We start from the raw sequence: 15,458 nt of genomic DNA, 5'->3' as shown, positions 1-15,458 counted from the left end.
TCAAAATTAATTGCGTTGACAGGACGCCTCAATAGCTTTTACCATGAGGCAATATGTGTGGCAAATTTTAGGAGTGTTTGACCAATGTTTTTGTTCGTTTCATATACTACTTTCATGCCGCAGTACTTTTATTGAAATAATTTAAGACAAGGGTACCTTTCAGCGATTTAGAGCTTAAAAAAAAAAAACACGATACAAGGGAAAAATTAACGGTTTTCCCATAATGTGAAATTACCAGACAACTACTAGACAAGAGGGTGATGTATGAAGTTTAAAAAGGCTACATTGGTCTATAGACTTGATTGCACAAGCACTGGTGCGTTTCTTACATACACCGGAGATTATGCCCGCATATGTTTTAAGAATGTGTTTCACTTTACTAAAGCAGGTAATATTTTTACTGTAATATTCTTTATTTGACTCTGCATCGAAAGATAATCTTCCTCTGAGCAACAGACTGAACTGGTGGTTTGGAAGATTGCCTGAACTCAATTATAGTGGCGGAGTCTCGTGACGCATAGGCCTATCTATCAGGACACAGATGGCAGAGCAGATGAGTAAAATCATTAGCTTTTAGTAGCAATATCTGCTAGAGCAGGAAGGAAAGGCTGAGTTAATTTGATTTTTTTTCCTTGTTTTTGTGTTTAGGGGCGGAGTTTGACCCAAACATAGCCATCGCGAGCAGGTCTAAGCGTTTCTTAACGTATAGGCTACCAGGACCCTAGTGCTTTAGATTCAATAGTGAAATACCGACCTTATGTCTGGGAGGAATAATGACTAAAATCACTCTTCAGTTTACTTATTGGTTACTCTTTCTCAGAGAGAGAGAGAGAGAGAGAGAGAGAGAGAGAGAGCAGCAACAACTGGTCGGACACTCGGTCAGTGTCTATTGAGCAGTGCTCTGTGTAGGTAATGCCGCGCCGTCACTTTGGTTAAGGACACAAGGGTATGTTATCGTAGTTAATATATATATATTTTTTTTTCTTGACAAATTTGACTGTCAAAATTCATCTCGTTCGATTTCAATTTTATTATTGCTATGGGATATGCCTATTTAATAACCGTACGGGTTCCATCTTTCTGTGATGGGTAGGCCCAAGTTTTTTTTTTTTATTAACAGTATGATAAAAAAAAAAAACACATTTCACCGCAATATGAATGTGTCAAGAAGTATATGTTGTTTTGTCTGTGTCCTCAGTAACACGTTAATGTATATTGGGTGAGAATTAAAGCGTTCATTTTCTGATAGAGAGAAATTTCACTTCATTTCCCTGGATCTTACAGTATTATCGTTGCTCTAAATCATATGAAATAGGTTTGGATTTATTTTCTTTCTAATTACGAAACGGGGAATTGTCAAAATTTCCATTTATTACAGTAGTTTCCCTTGACTTAATGAGCCATTACGAGGTCAGTTTTCAGAAATGTATTTTGTTGTTAATGGACTTTAATATTATATATATATTTTATAAATTTCTCTCGTATTATTGTTTTCGGATATTCAGTACACTCTTTTTCTTAGACCTAGGCAGACGAAAGCCTGCTTGAGTAGCCTAGGCCTACTTGTCGAAACCATTTTTTTTTATTTGTCTTGTCCACAATAGATATTTTCTGATTGTGTGTTTTGTCAGATACCTAAATGTAAATAAAAACATTATCAATTCACTTAATTCAGGCCAGGGCATCTCCATAAAGCTTAAACTCCTTACAGTGAATGCCAACAACCTATGAGTTGTCATTTGAAAAGCCCTTTAGGCCCAAAGTTGACTTATCCTACAGCCCCCAATGGGTAGGTTTGCTCATTCTCTGCACTTATACCCACCCACATACAGCACACTTTCACACCTTGGAGGAATAATAGCTTCCACATCCCTACGGCACCTCACGGCTTCTTTCCTTGTTTAGGCCCATGAGAATAATGACCACTGTTTTTGTGATTCGTGATAATGCTTTCATTATTATTATTATTATTATTATTATTATTATTATTATTATTATTATTATTATTATTATTATTATTATTATTATTTTTCGTCCGTTTTAACATCAGAATTATTTCCGTAGTATTGTTGTAGTAGAGAGAGAGAGAGAGAGAAAGAGTTTGCAGTTTAGGCTATATGGTGTTATTTTGGGCTGGTTATCATGAAGGAATTATGTGCCTTTTCTCACTTTCTACGTCAAAATCTACAAGCACCTCCTCGAATATAAAATAAATTGCAGTTCAGGTTTCTGATTGACAAGCTATTTTGTTCTTGAACGTCTACTAGAATCAGCCTACTATACATATTCATCATTTAATTTCATAACTTATTTGACCATCTTTCTTACTCCAGTTTCTCTGCTCCGTGACCTCACAAATATACATATATACTCGTACATGTATACCCCACAAATATACATATATACATGAATATACAACTCACTGCATTGTCATTTTTCTATGAAGGCCTGGTAAACAGCTAAACAAGCATGTTGGTGTTACACTTCTGCCGTGAGGTGTTCCAGCTCCTCGCCTTTTGCTTTTGCAGTTACTGATGGTTTAGCTTTAACAGAAAACCATTGTGCCGGCTTTGTCTGTCCGTCCGCACTTTATTCTGTGCGTACTTTCTCTGTCCGCCATCAGAAATTAATAAATCAGATCTCAAAAACTACTGAGGCTAGAGTGCTGCAAATTGGTATGTTGGTCATCCACCCTCCAATCATCAAACACACCAAGTTAATAAAAAAAAATTAAAAGGTAATTTACATTCTGCTCATTTTCTACAGCAATATGGCCTCGAGAACACGGGTTAAAGTTTGCCATAACCGTGCTTCTGGCAACTATATATGACAGGCCACCACCTGGCCGTGGTTAAAGTTTCATGGGCCGCGGCTCATACAGCATTATACCAAGAACACCGAAAGATGAATCTATTTTCGGTGGCCTTGCTTATGCGCTGTACAGAAAACTCGATTACGCCGAAGAAACTTCGGCGCAGTTTTTACTTGTTTAATATTACGGTTAATATTACGATTTGGATTTTCTTGGGGGCAGGCCCCGCAGCGCTGTTACAATTGCGTGTAGGTCTATTTGGCGCTGTCAAGGAGGTCGGGGATCGTAGGCCTACTGAACTGGTGTGTTTGTGTGTCTTTGGGTTTGCAGCACCATTCTTTACTGATAGCGCAGTTTCTAATGCGAAGTTTTTTTTAATATCATTTCATTTTATCTCGTTGTAGCTGGCTGGCGGGCTCTTTATGAAGCATGGGCCTATACTGTGGTCCCTTTTTTTATTGCTGTTTAAGTGTTAATCTGATCATTTTGCATTTGAACAGTACACAACTGAGTTTTTTTAGCTGTACATATTATTTATATATTCACTTGATCGCACAGTCAGTTATATACGTTTCCTATTTTATAACCCGAATCCTTCATAGTTTTCGGCAAATAAATTTAATATCGAAAAAATATGTCCTGGCGACCCGCCTATTTACCATTTAGCCCATTTGTCATATTCGTCGTCTCCCTGATTCTGATTTTATTTTAAACTCCTCTCTCTCTCTCTCTCTCTCTCTCTCTCTCTCTCTCTCTCTCTCTCTCTCTCTCTCTCTCTCTCTCTCTCAGATCGTTACTCTGGACTGTTTTACATTCGCTGTTTAGGTAATATTACCAAAGCTATTTTTTTTATATTGAAAAGAATTTAATGTCAAAAGTCATTCTCCCTAAATGAATGTGAAAAGAATTAGATATCAAAAGTCATTCTCCCTAAATGAATGTTAGATTTAGTGAAGAGTGAAAGGTCTGTATATCGCCTATTCTGTATGACGTTAGTTTACTTCCTCTCTGTCTCGGTGTCTGGCAGTCTGTTTTTCTGTCTGAGCCCTTCACCATATCAGACTGTACAATAAATCGGTATATCATTAGCTTCGTTCAAGACGTAACTCTCATCCTGGGATCGTCACAAGCACGCTTAGTCCTATAGTTTAGCTACGAGCTGTTGACTGACTCGCCGTGAGTCGCTTTGGCACTGTTCGCCGAAGCTTGCTTTGACCATTACTCGCCGAGACTCGCTTTGACTCGTCGAAGCGTCGGACTCACCGTGAGTCTGTTTGACTGACTCACCATGCCTCGCTATGACTGTGACTTGCCGTGACTCTCTTTGAATGACTCACTGAGTGGTTTGAATCTGACACACCGTGATGCACTGCTTACTCGCCGAGACTTGCTTAGACTTGCTTTGACTGACTCGTCAAAGCTCGCTTTGACTCTAATTAGCTGTGAGTCGATTTGACTCTGACTCATTGTGACTTGCTTTGATTCTGACTCGCCAAAGCTCCCTTTGACTTTGAAACACAGTGACTCACTTTGATTGACTCACTGCTAACCACCTTGAATCAGACTCAACGTGACTCGCTTTGATCCTGACTCGCCTAAGCTCGCTTTGAATCAGACTCGCCGTGACTCTCTTTGACTCTGATTTGCAAAAGCTTGCTTTGACTCTTACTCACCGTGACTCACTTTGACTCTGACTCGCCGAAGCTCGCTTTGACTCTGTCACAGTGGCTCCCTTTGACTGACTCGCTGTGACTGACTTAGACTTCCCGTGAGTCACTTTTAGGCTGACTAGCTGTGTCATGCTTTGACCCTGACTCACTGAAGCTCGCTTTGAGTCTGACTTTCCTTGGCTCGTTCTGACTGACTCACCGTAGTCATTTTGAATCTGCCTCTTCATGACTCTGATTGACTCGCCGTGACTCATTTTGACTAACTTCTCTTAAACAGACCAAATGTCCATTATGGACCTAGGGCATAATTGAAAGGCTTCATCAGAAGCTCCTGACACCCTGCAGTATTCTGGGGTTTGAATCAAGTGATTGCCTCCAAGATGAGATTTGGACCTCTCTCTCCTGGGATGGTTTTCCCCAAAAAATGCCAATTGTTCTTTGCCGTAATTACTGTGCACACCAATTAAAGTCTTGACTGACCTAACCTGATGTTCAGGTAGAGGGAACATGAAAGAGTTTGCACCTGAAGCTTTGTGGCTGTGTATGTTTTAAGTGTCATTAGTTTTTCTGCTTTAATTACTATATTATGTTTGGTGGATTTCATTTTGATACTATTATTTTTCTTTCAGAACTGGGTAATGGGCCCTCGCTTTGCACAGCGCATTAGCATCTCCAGATGGTTTCAGACAAGGCTGTATCCTTTCTGCTAGCAGTGGTAATTATAATTAAAACTATTTATTTTTGTACATTTTTTCTTTGTTCATCTTTGTCGTAATTCAACACCTTGGGCCTTTATGGTAATTTCTGATAAGTTAAATTTTTATCTACATCCTTGGCAACATTTCCAATAAATTTAGTTATTATATAATTATTGTATACCCTATCTCCATATCGTTTTCAACAAATATCTGACAAATTCCCCTTTATCAGAAGATTCAGGGTCATTGTATATCATACCTTTCCATGTTCTGCAGTTTGGGTAGTAGCTGCCCAGACATTCATAAATGAGTGGAATTTTTTCTATGTCACTGCTTGCTTTCTCATCCAGCATGGCAGTTAACTTCCTTCTCCCTTTCCAGGTGCAAATTTTTGCTTCGTGTAACAGAGAACCTTCTGGCCAGTCCCCTAAGAGAAGAGATTTGACTAGGCTGAAAAGCACAGTGTGTGGATGCCTTCATTTTTATAATTGATGAGTAAGTATGAATTTGCGCGTAATTGTACCTTTTGTAAGTGGAAAATTTAAGTGTGGATCAACTCTGGTATTAAATGAGGGTGAAGACAAAGCTTGTGAATCTGTGGCCATTATGATTAGACAGTTCCCTTTTGGTTTAGTAGTTTATATGTCCTTTCTTTAAGATATCCTTGGCCTTCCCATAGGACACAGAAGATTTCTCAAGATCCCAAGCTCATTTGGCGATTTGAACCTTTTCTCAGCTGCCTCAGAACCTTTTCCGGTACTTTTGTAGCGTGTTCTTGCATTGCGATTTCTCTCCCTAGATCTTTGTTTAATTTTCCCAAGGTAATATCAGCATGCAAATCTTGAAGCATTGTTCTTGCAGAGTTATATTTCTGTGGATATCTTTTTGAACAGAAGTTTGACAGTGCCTTGGGTTTATTTTCATATTTAATTTTGAAAAAGAAAATTGCACTGTGTTGAGATGACAGACGTGCGTTGCATTGCGTACTAAAGTATGTTCTTTGCTTTCCAGGTAGACTTGAGAAAAAGGAACTGTCAGCATGAACAGGAAGCAACCACTCATTGAACGTTTCAAAATCAAAGGAACACAGCACCCCTTTTTTGTTTTTTAAAGGTGGCCATTCTGACCAAGAGGAGTGTCAAAATTTTGTGGATATTTTTTGTTTTAGCCTCTTATTAATAAGTGCATTTGCTTGTCATGTAATGTGTTTCATTTTATTTTTTATTTAGGATTTAGGTAGTGTTTGCAGTTTTGCCATACTTTTATTTATTGGATAAATAATAATTTGTGTTCTGTAATATTGTCATGTATTGCATTCAACTTGAAGTAAGCTGATCTAGACAAATATCTGCTTGTGCAACATTAACAACTTGGGTTCACATGTGTAGTTTCACAGAATGTGCATATAATGTTTTGTCACCTAATGCTGTTAACATAAATCTTTGACTGGAGTAGATGGTAGAAATGATGGTAAGAATTCCTGCTTTGCCGGTTAGAATAACAGTGTTAAAAATAAGGAATATAAATCCCATAAAGACAGTCCATGCATCTCACGGTAGTGGTTTTGGGCTACAGTGTAAAGAACATTTTATTTTTGCTTATGCCTGTCAGTAATGATTTGGGGTTACAGTATAAAGAACATTTTATTTTTGCTTATGCCTATCAGTAATGGTTTTGGGTTACAGTATAAAGAACATTTTATTTTTGCTTATGCCTGCCAGTAATGGCTTTGGGTTACAGTATGAAGAACGTTTTATTTTTGCTTATGCCTGTCAGTAATGGTTTGGGGTCACAGTATAAAGAACATTTTATTTTTGCTTATGCCTGTCAGTAATGGTTTGGGGTTACAGTATAAAGAACATTTTATTTTTGCTTATGGCTATCAGTAATGGTTTTGGGTTACAGTATAAAGAACATTTTATTTTTGCTTATGCCTGACAGTAATGGTTTTGGGTTACAGTATAAAGAACATTTTATTTTTGCCTTATGCCTTTGTCAGTAATGGTTTTATTTTTGCTTATGGTTACAGTATAAAGAAAAGAACATTTTATTTTTGCTTATGCCTGCTAATGGTTTGGGGTTACAGTGGCTATCAGTAATGGTTTGGGGTTACAGTATAAAGAACATTTTATTTTTGCTTATGCCTATCAGTAATGGTTTTGGGTTACAGTATAAAGAACATTTTATTTTTGCCTGCCAGTAATGGTTTGGGGTTACATTTTTGTATAAATAAAGAACATTTTATTTTTGCTTATGCCTGTCAGTAATGGTTTGGGGTTACAGTATAAAGAACATTTTATTTTTGCTTATGCCTGTCAGTAATGGTTTGGGGTTACAGTATAAAGAACATTTTATTTTTGCTTATGCCTATCAGTAATGGTTTTGGGTTACAGTATAAAGAACATTTTATTTTTGCTTATGCCTGTCAGTAATGGTTTTGGGTTACAGTATAAAGAACATTTTATTTTTTTTGCCTGTCAGTAATACAGTATAAAGAACATTTTATTTTTGCTTATGCCTGTCAGTAATGGTTTGGGGTTACAGTATAAAGAACATTTTATTTTTGCTTATGCCTGTCATTGATGGTTTGGGGTTACAGTATAAAGAACATTTTATTTTTGCTTATGCCTGTCAGTAATGGTTTTGGATTACAGTATAAAGAACATTTTATTTTTGCTTATGCCTGACAGTAATGGTTTGGGGTTACAGTATAAAGAACATTTTGTTTTTGCGTATGCCTGACTGTCCAGAAAGAACAGACATTGCTGGAACCAGCTAGACAGTCGTTTGCGACAGGTGAGACCTTGCCAGGCTAGATCAAATCCCTATCTCACTTGTATACTTCACACTCTCACAAACTCTTTCTTACAAGAGGGCATGTTGTTAATTTCCTTGAATGAGCGCATATCTGTGTAAATGTTCAGTGTTTCAGCACAAGTGAGGTTGGTTAGTCACTCGATTTAGATTTGATTGCCTCCCAAAAGTAGATCCCTTTTGTGAGTTTAATATAGATGTCAGACTGATCCTTCTATCAGGCAAATTTTATATGATCAGACATCTCCTTGACTTAACCCAGATGGAACTGTCAGGAACCAGTGTTGTTGTTGTTGTAGGCATTACTTAAGGCTGTTTGCAGTGTCCCGTCCAGGGCTCTTAAGTGCTGCAACCCCTTCCATTCCTCTTTACTATACCTCCATTCATATTCTCTTTCTTCCATCTTACTTTCCGTGACCCTCTCCTGACAGTTATTTCATGGTGCTTAAACTGCAAAAAGTTTTCCTCCTGTTACGCCTTTCAAATTCTTTCTGTTCCTCTCAGTTTCCTTCTCAGCACAGAATGACCTGATAGGTCCCAGCACTTCGCCTTTGACCTCATTCTTATATGTTCCATTCCAGTTCCATTTCTTTCCTGTTCGTTTTCGAACTTCAGTTTTTTTCTGTAACAGTGATTAACATCAAAAACTTTCCCAGGGCTAAGGTCTTCCTTATTATTATGCAATTATCTTTCATAGCAAGGTACTGCAGTACACATTTTTTACTTATGTTTTTGATAGCAGACTTGTGCCAAAAATATAGTTTGAAACTTGTAAATGCTTTGGTGATGATGATGGAATCATTAGGTGTGGATACCTCGGGTTTTTACCTCGTTCATGGGACGTCACTCGCTCTTAATTTTGAAGGCCCTTTGGTGGTCCTAGTTTGCCCCAGTGTTTGGTTTTATGACCTAAATTTCTGTATTCATTCATTCAAACCAGGTACCTCCATTTCAAGGTGTCTAGGTCGGTCGCATGGCAGTTGCTATTGGCTTTGAAGCTGTTTTTTTTATGTATGGTTAGTTTGATTAACTGGTTTCTACAGTATATTCCCTCTTGAATTGTTTAGTACATGGCACAGTAATTTTATTCTGTTGGAACTTACATCTCGAGTTGGTATCCCCTTGCCTTCTTTCATAAGAACTGGCAAAAGATGAGTGGTAATGATAGTTGTCGAATACACTTCCAGGTACAGCCACTAGCTTGGAGACTGCCCGAGACCCTTTCCATAATCCTGCTGACAGTAATGGAATGACTTCTTTAAAGATCTGTGTTATGTGAAACCACTGGCTTTTCAAAAGCTTCGAGAGAGGAATACTTGAGTAGGTGGATCACCTTTTGTGTTCTTGAGGTATTCCCATTACTGACAGCAGTTTTGTTAAAGGAACCATAGTTCTTCATAACTAGGAAAACCTCATTCATCACCGGTTGAATCATAGGTGAATACCTCTGGCATTAAAACAGCTATTGTTAAATTGATATCTATTCGAGTAACACTTGTTTCTCATTCGTTCTTGCTTAGAGTACCCTTGTGGGCAAGAAGAGGGGGATGGGGGTGGGTCTCATTGGCGAAAGTTTCAAATTTGCTAACCTCAAGGTCATTTGGAAATCGGGAGTTGATTTGCTTTGCTACTTAGGACGCAAAAATTGCATTTGTAAAGCTGACAGGTTTATGAAATTTTGAAACACGGTTAGATTATCTCTCAGCTAGCCTAGCTTATGTTTCTAGTAATTCTTTCATTGTAATGTGGTAAACTGCTGTCTGGTCAAAGATTCTCTCTCTCTCTCAACAAACCTAGCTTATGTTTCTAGTAATTCTTTCATTGTAATGTGGTAAACTGCTGTCTGGTAAAAGATTCTCTATCTCTCAACAAACCTAGCTTATGTTTCTAGTAATTCTTTCATTGTAATATAGTAAACTGCTGCCTGGTCAAAGATTCTCAAACCTAGCTGATGTTTCTAGTAATTCTTTCATTGTAATGTGGTAAACTGCTCTGGTCAAAGATTCTCTCTCAACAAACCTAGCTTAACGTTTCTAGTAATTCTTTCATTGCAATGTGGTAAAATGCTGTCTGGTCAAAGATTCGCTCTCTCTCAACAACCTAGCTTATGTTTCTCGCAATTCTTTCATTGTAATGGTAGAATGCTGTGTGGCCTAAAATTCTCTCTCTCCAATGACGAGTTACAAATTCAGTCTGAGAATAATGAAAGAGAAAAATGTACAACACCAGGTTCAAAGGTCTGAGATAAAGGTAAGCCATTTTTACACTGGCTAGAAAAAGTCCATTTTAGGGCTTTAAAAGGCTTAGTGTATATCTTTAATCTGTTACTTTAAAACCTTTCATTTTGGCCTTAATATAACCCTTATTTTTAAGAGAAGTAAGGCGAAAATAAGGCCCAAATGAAGGGGTTTTAAGTACCAGATTAAGGACAGACCGAGTCCAACTAAAGCCTTTAAAAGGCTTGCCTAAAAGTTGACTATAGACAAGAATTGGCCTTCAAAAGGCACCGGAAAAATTATGAGAAGGGTCTATTTTTATCAAGTACCAAACAGGGCCGAGTTAAGTGATAATGAAAGGATTGACCCAATAGAACTGTCGATGAACGAGGGCATAAAAATGTATAATGGCGTAATTTATGTAAGCAAAAATATGTAGAATAAAAGTTAATAAAACCCATTAAATTACCGTGAAGTTTTTTATTTGAATCCATAAAATAATCTTACAATAGGGGAAGGTTAATCGCTGTAACGATAATTTTTTTTTTTTTTTTTACCCCCCTAGACCAGCATTGCAATGCCCCGAGTAGGGAGTGTTATGTCCTCAGCCCGAGGTAATATGAGCAACTAGTCAGGCGTCAGCAACTGACACCGACTCAAAAAAAAGGACTGATTTTTTCTAGGCTGACATCAGCTGACTTTGTCCGAGATAGGAGTACAGTAAAAGCCCTATGTACTTAAACCTTTGTGGTTTCCAAGATGGCGTCCGTTTTCTATGTCCCTGAGAGCAATGTTTAGACTCGAATGACTAAGATGTGACAGGGAGTTCCCAAAGGAGGGGGGAAGGGTGGTTAGATTTACTAAAACTAAGCCTTAGCTAACATTCGATTCTCATGGCTGTGGTGCTTTTGTTAGACAAATGTCTCGCGTGACAACTAGTCTCTCTCTCTCTCTCTCTCTCTCTCTCTCTCTCTCTCTCTCTCTCTCTCTCTCTCTCTTGTAACCTGTGTAACCTGAAAACCTCTCACTCTCCTCAAGTCATTTTTACAGAAAATGGGTCTTCTAATTACGTATCTACCATCATAGAAAACGAATAAACGCGGTGCAAATGAGACTATGACTACGATAAATAGACTCTCGGGTGTCTTAGCCAATTTGTACCTGACATAATTCTTCATTTAGAACGGTAAAGGGTAATGTAATCGTAAATATTATTAGATAAGGGTATCTTCTAATTATTTTCAGAGATATTTATACCTAAAAATGACGTTACTCTTCTTAAGTAGGGATTTTACTCAAATTGGTAAATTTCCTGGGCCTCTGTGTTAGCTGGCATCTTTAGGCATTATGCCGTCAATTTTGATGTCAAAATATCAGTATTTCTGGATTCATTAAAGTTTTGTCGTTTTAATTATAACTTGTAAAACATCAATTTCCGTAATGAGGGCCATTTCTTAAGTCAGAGAAATCATTGGAAGATTTCAATTAACTTTACGTATTTTACAGCATATTTTTGCTGAATGGTTTCAATGTTTCTTCAAAATAACTTTTTTACTTAAATTACGTAACTGCTCACATAGTAATAAAAGATTTTGCCAAACTTTAAATGATTTTCATTGTATTTTAGGCTTAGCTTAACATTACAAGCACCAAAATATTTTGTTACTCAGAATTTTCTTTGACTTTACACTGAATGCATTACTTAAAAATTTTTATGTTGTACTTTTAAATTGGTGCTTTTCCAGTTTACATGACATTTTCGTCAAGATAAATTTGCAAAGTAATGAACAGTAATTCATACCTTCAGATGTCTATTTGAACCAGAAAATGAACTGAATTTCACAAAAAAAAAAAAAGCAAACAAGAGCTATATAACTTTATTTTTTCCAAATTACAATTCATCCTCCAGTCCTTTGTTACAACAAAAGCAATCAATTACACCAAGACACATACAGTCCTCCCAAAAGCAGACAAGTGACCCAAACTCCTTCGGTGGAAAAAGTGTGCCTTGAGGCACAGCCCCCCCCAAAAAATGCCACTTCGTCTCATAGGCCTAATGACACCATTCAATGTAAGTGATTGAGTCGGGTAAATGGTCAGAGACGTGCAAAGCTACTGTCCTCCTGCCCCATTCTTCCTGCCCCAGCAGGGCAGCAGGTCGGACTAACGTCAGCCTTCACCGTACACGTGGACCACCAGGCCTATTTAGGTTCTGTGTGATACGTCTTGCAAAAATCCACCCCAATGCCATGTAATCAGAGAGAAATATCAGCCTCATTAACAGGTAATTATGGAGGACTATCCAGCACCTGACTGGATCATTCCTTTGGGTATTTTGAAGTTAGCATACCTCCAAAATCTTTCAGCTTCCAGCTTTTACAAGACTATGAAAAGCAGTTTTGTACTGATCATCACAGCGAGGCTATAAGACTAAATATAGTAGACTCATTTTGCTGATAAAATACAAGACTATTAAGATTCCTGTTTGTTTTACTTATCAGAATAGGGCCACATGGCTAAAAATTGCCTACATGTGAAAACCTGTTTAATATCAAACATGAAAGGAACTACTCCTTGTTAGTTATTAGAACTGGCCTTGGTATACTCTCTAGAGCAGGCTACAAGACACCACAACTGCAGGGGAACAGAATAATGAACATTGTCTTTTGGTATTAACCATTTTGATAGGGCCATCATTCCTGCTGTCAAGGCCAGAGAGTACCAGTTAGGAAAAATTTCATGAGAAGTTTAATGCTTTTAATTTAGGCATAATACCTCAATCTTGCCTTTAAAATACTGATGCTAAATTAAGTTCCAATATCTTTATATTTTGGGTCAGCATTTAGGATACCTTAGACCTAAGCCTCTCATCTTTCTCCTTCAGTAATTGCACTTCTAAGAAAAATCGACCAAACCGACATGCTTCCTAAGCCAAAAAACTCAACGAAACTGTGACACTTTCAAGGCAAAAATCGTGACCAAACTAACACACGTTCTAAGCAAAACTCAAGAACTAACACAAATGACAAAAACCATTTCAACTAACACGCTCTAGGTAAAAACCTCTCAAAACTGAGACACTTTTAATACAAAGAAAAATCTCTCCCATAGGTACACTTTTTAGGCAAAGCCTTTCCCAAACACCTTTTCTATACAAAGAAAACCTCTTCAGAATTGACACGACCTTTTCGGGAAAAATGATCACACACTTAAGACTTTCAAAGCCAAAGAAATCATGAACCAGCAGACTTCCTGAGCATAAAGCTCACGAGATTCTAAGGCATTTAACCCAGTGACTCATGAAACCTACAAATACATCCATGACACCATGACAAATTTGCATTCTAAGCAAAAACTCTACCAAACCAGATGATTTTTCTTAGTAGAAGCAAACCACAGACTAACAAAAAATATGACTTTATAGCACTAAGAAATCAAAAAAGTAAGCGCATGATTTTGTTTATTAGTTGAAGCCATTGGGAAGGTTCAAAATGAAACAACAGAGTGCCGAGTACTTTCATGTATTTTAACATATTTATGCCCTGAAGATGTGTTAAAATACACAAAAGTAACTTGGCACTCTGTCGTTTCATTTTGAACTTTCCCAGTGGCTTCAGCTAATAATGACTTTATAGGTAATAAATAAATAACTCAAGACTTTCTAACAATGAACCACCTGGCTCTCTACCTATAAAAATTCCAAACCAGCAGACTTGCTACCTCAAAAAATACAAACTAACAAGATTTCTACAGCAAGATACAAAAAAACCGTTTTTATCAAGAATAGTAACTAACAGACCTCCTGCAAAGGTCACAAATAAAGACTAATCAGACTTTCTAGTATAAAAATAACAAGCTAACAGGTTTTTTATGAAAAAAAAATTAATTCTTATGCATAAAATTCACAAACTTAGAAATAACAACAGGAAAACAAACCTTTTATTAGGCAAAAACTCACATACACAGACATCTTCAAAGCCAAAGTAACAAAACTAACAGATTTCCTAGAGGCTAAATTACTACAAACTAATAGACTTCAAGAAGGTAAAAGCATCACATCAACATCGTAAATAAATTTACATCCCAATCTTTCACAATTCCTTTAGGAAGGTTATCACAAACCAGTACACCTTCTACACCTAAAACCATTAGAAACAAACACATCCTGAATGCAAAAATATACATAAAATAAAACGGCTGACAGGCAGTCATCAGCAAGAATCAGACTTTCTTAGACTAAGTTTCACAAATAAACGCACCGATTTTTTAAAAGTGAAAGTTATCACATAATAACACTTCCTGACTGCAAGTGTCAGGAAAGTCACATCTCCTGAAATTCAAAAGTACCACAGATTTAACAGACTTTCCAAATCCACAGCTTCCATAAAAAAAAGGACTTTCTGAAAGAAAAATTGGAAAGGCCACACTTCTTGGATCCCAATTGATCTTGGGCCATTTTTCTGAATCCTGACTTGTTTTAATCACCATCAAACATATCCTGTGCTATACACTTTATATCATGTGCTCAGATCATATTAGAGTGAGGTTGAATTCAGATTCTATCATTGTAACCACAAGACAGTCCCAAATCATCAAGAACAAAGACTGGAGCTGAAAGCACTGTACCATAAAGAAAAGTACACTAAGCTGATCTCAAGATAGACCTCACAGACTAACATAAAACGTCAAACTTGGCTGGTACAGACCAACACACACACTGTATGCCAAATACCACTGTCAGAAATTTATTTCTGAAAACCAAACTCCACTGTCACCAACAAACTGCTAAGTGCCAAATCCACAGTCACCTATAAAGTGGCGAATACCAAATCCACTGTCACCACGTAAACATATCCACTCCATCATCACCAAATAACATCTGAATACCAAGACTGTCACAGACAAACAGTAACTACCAACACCACTTATGTGAACTAATTTTGTCCATATTCCATATGTCCCCATAAAGATGTACCTCACTAATCTCCAATCTTTAATTTATTATATTACAACACTCTATTATCGTAAACTGACACTTCAAATTCTAAAGTATAGTGAGCAAGGACTTTATTAAAACACAACACCCATAATAAAAAAAAGTGTATTTAATCCTAAACTACACATCTTCAGTAAGCCTCTTGAATGACGTTACTACTCCAAATTGTTCAACTTCAATCTTGATAATAGCATTCTAGAAGAACAAATACAGAAAACCTTTACAAAAGTCTCCTAACATCTAGAGAGTTGT

At 37.2% G+C, this 15,458-nt stretch overlaps 1 long non-coding RNA gene across 1 annotated transcript; it reads left to right on the top strand.

Moving 5' to 3' along the window:
* Positions 1–669: 669 nt before the first annotated feature.
* Positions 670–7,046, top strand: LOC136826446 (uncharacterized). Its single transcript, XR_010849607.1, has 4 exons — positions 670–946; positions 5,112–5,197; positions 5,562–5,675; positions 6,192–7,046. It is a non-coding gene; the product is annotated as an uncharacterized lncRNA (long non-coding RNA).
* Positions 7,047–15,458: the final 8,412 nt, after the last annotated feature.

Source organism: Macrobrachium rosenbergii, chromosome 41 (assembly GCF_040412425.1).
Source record: "Macrobrachium rosenbergii isolate ZJJX-2024 chromosome 41, ASM4041242v1, whole genome shotgun sequence".
Lineage (NCBI taxonomy): Eukaryota > Metazoa > Arthropoda > Malacostraca > Decapoda > Palaemonidae > Macrobrachium > Macrobrachium rosenbergii.
This window is presented reverse-complemented; position numbering and strand designations above follow the sequence as displayed.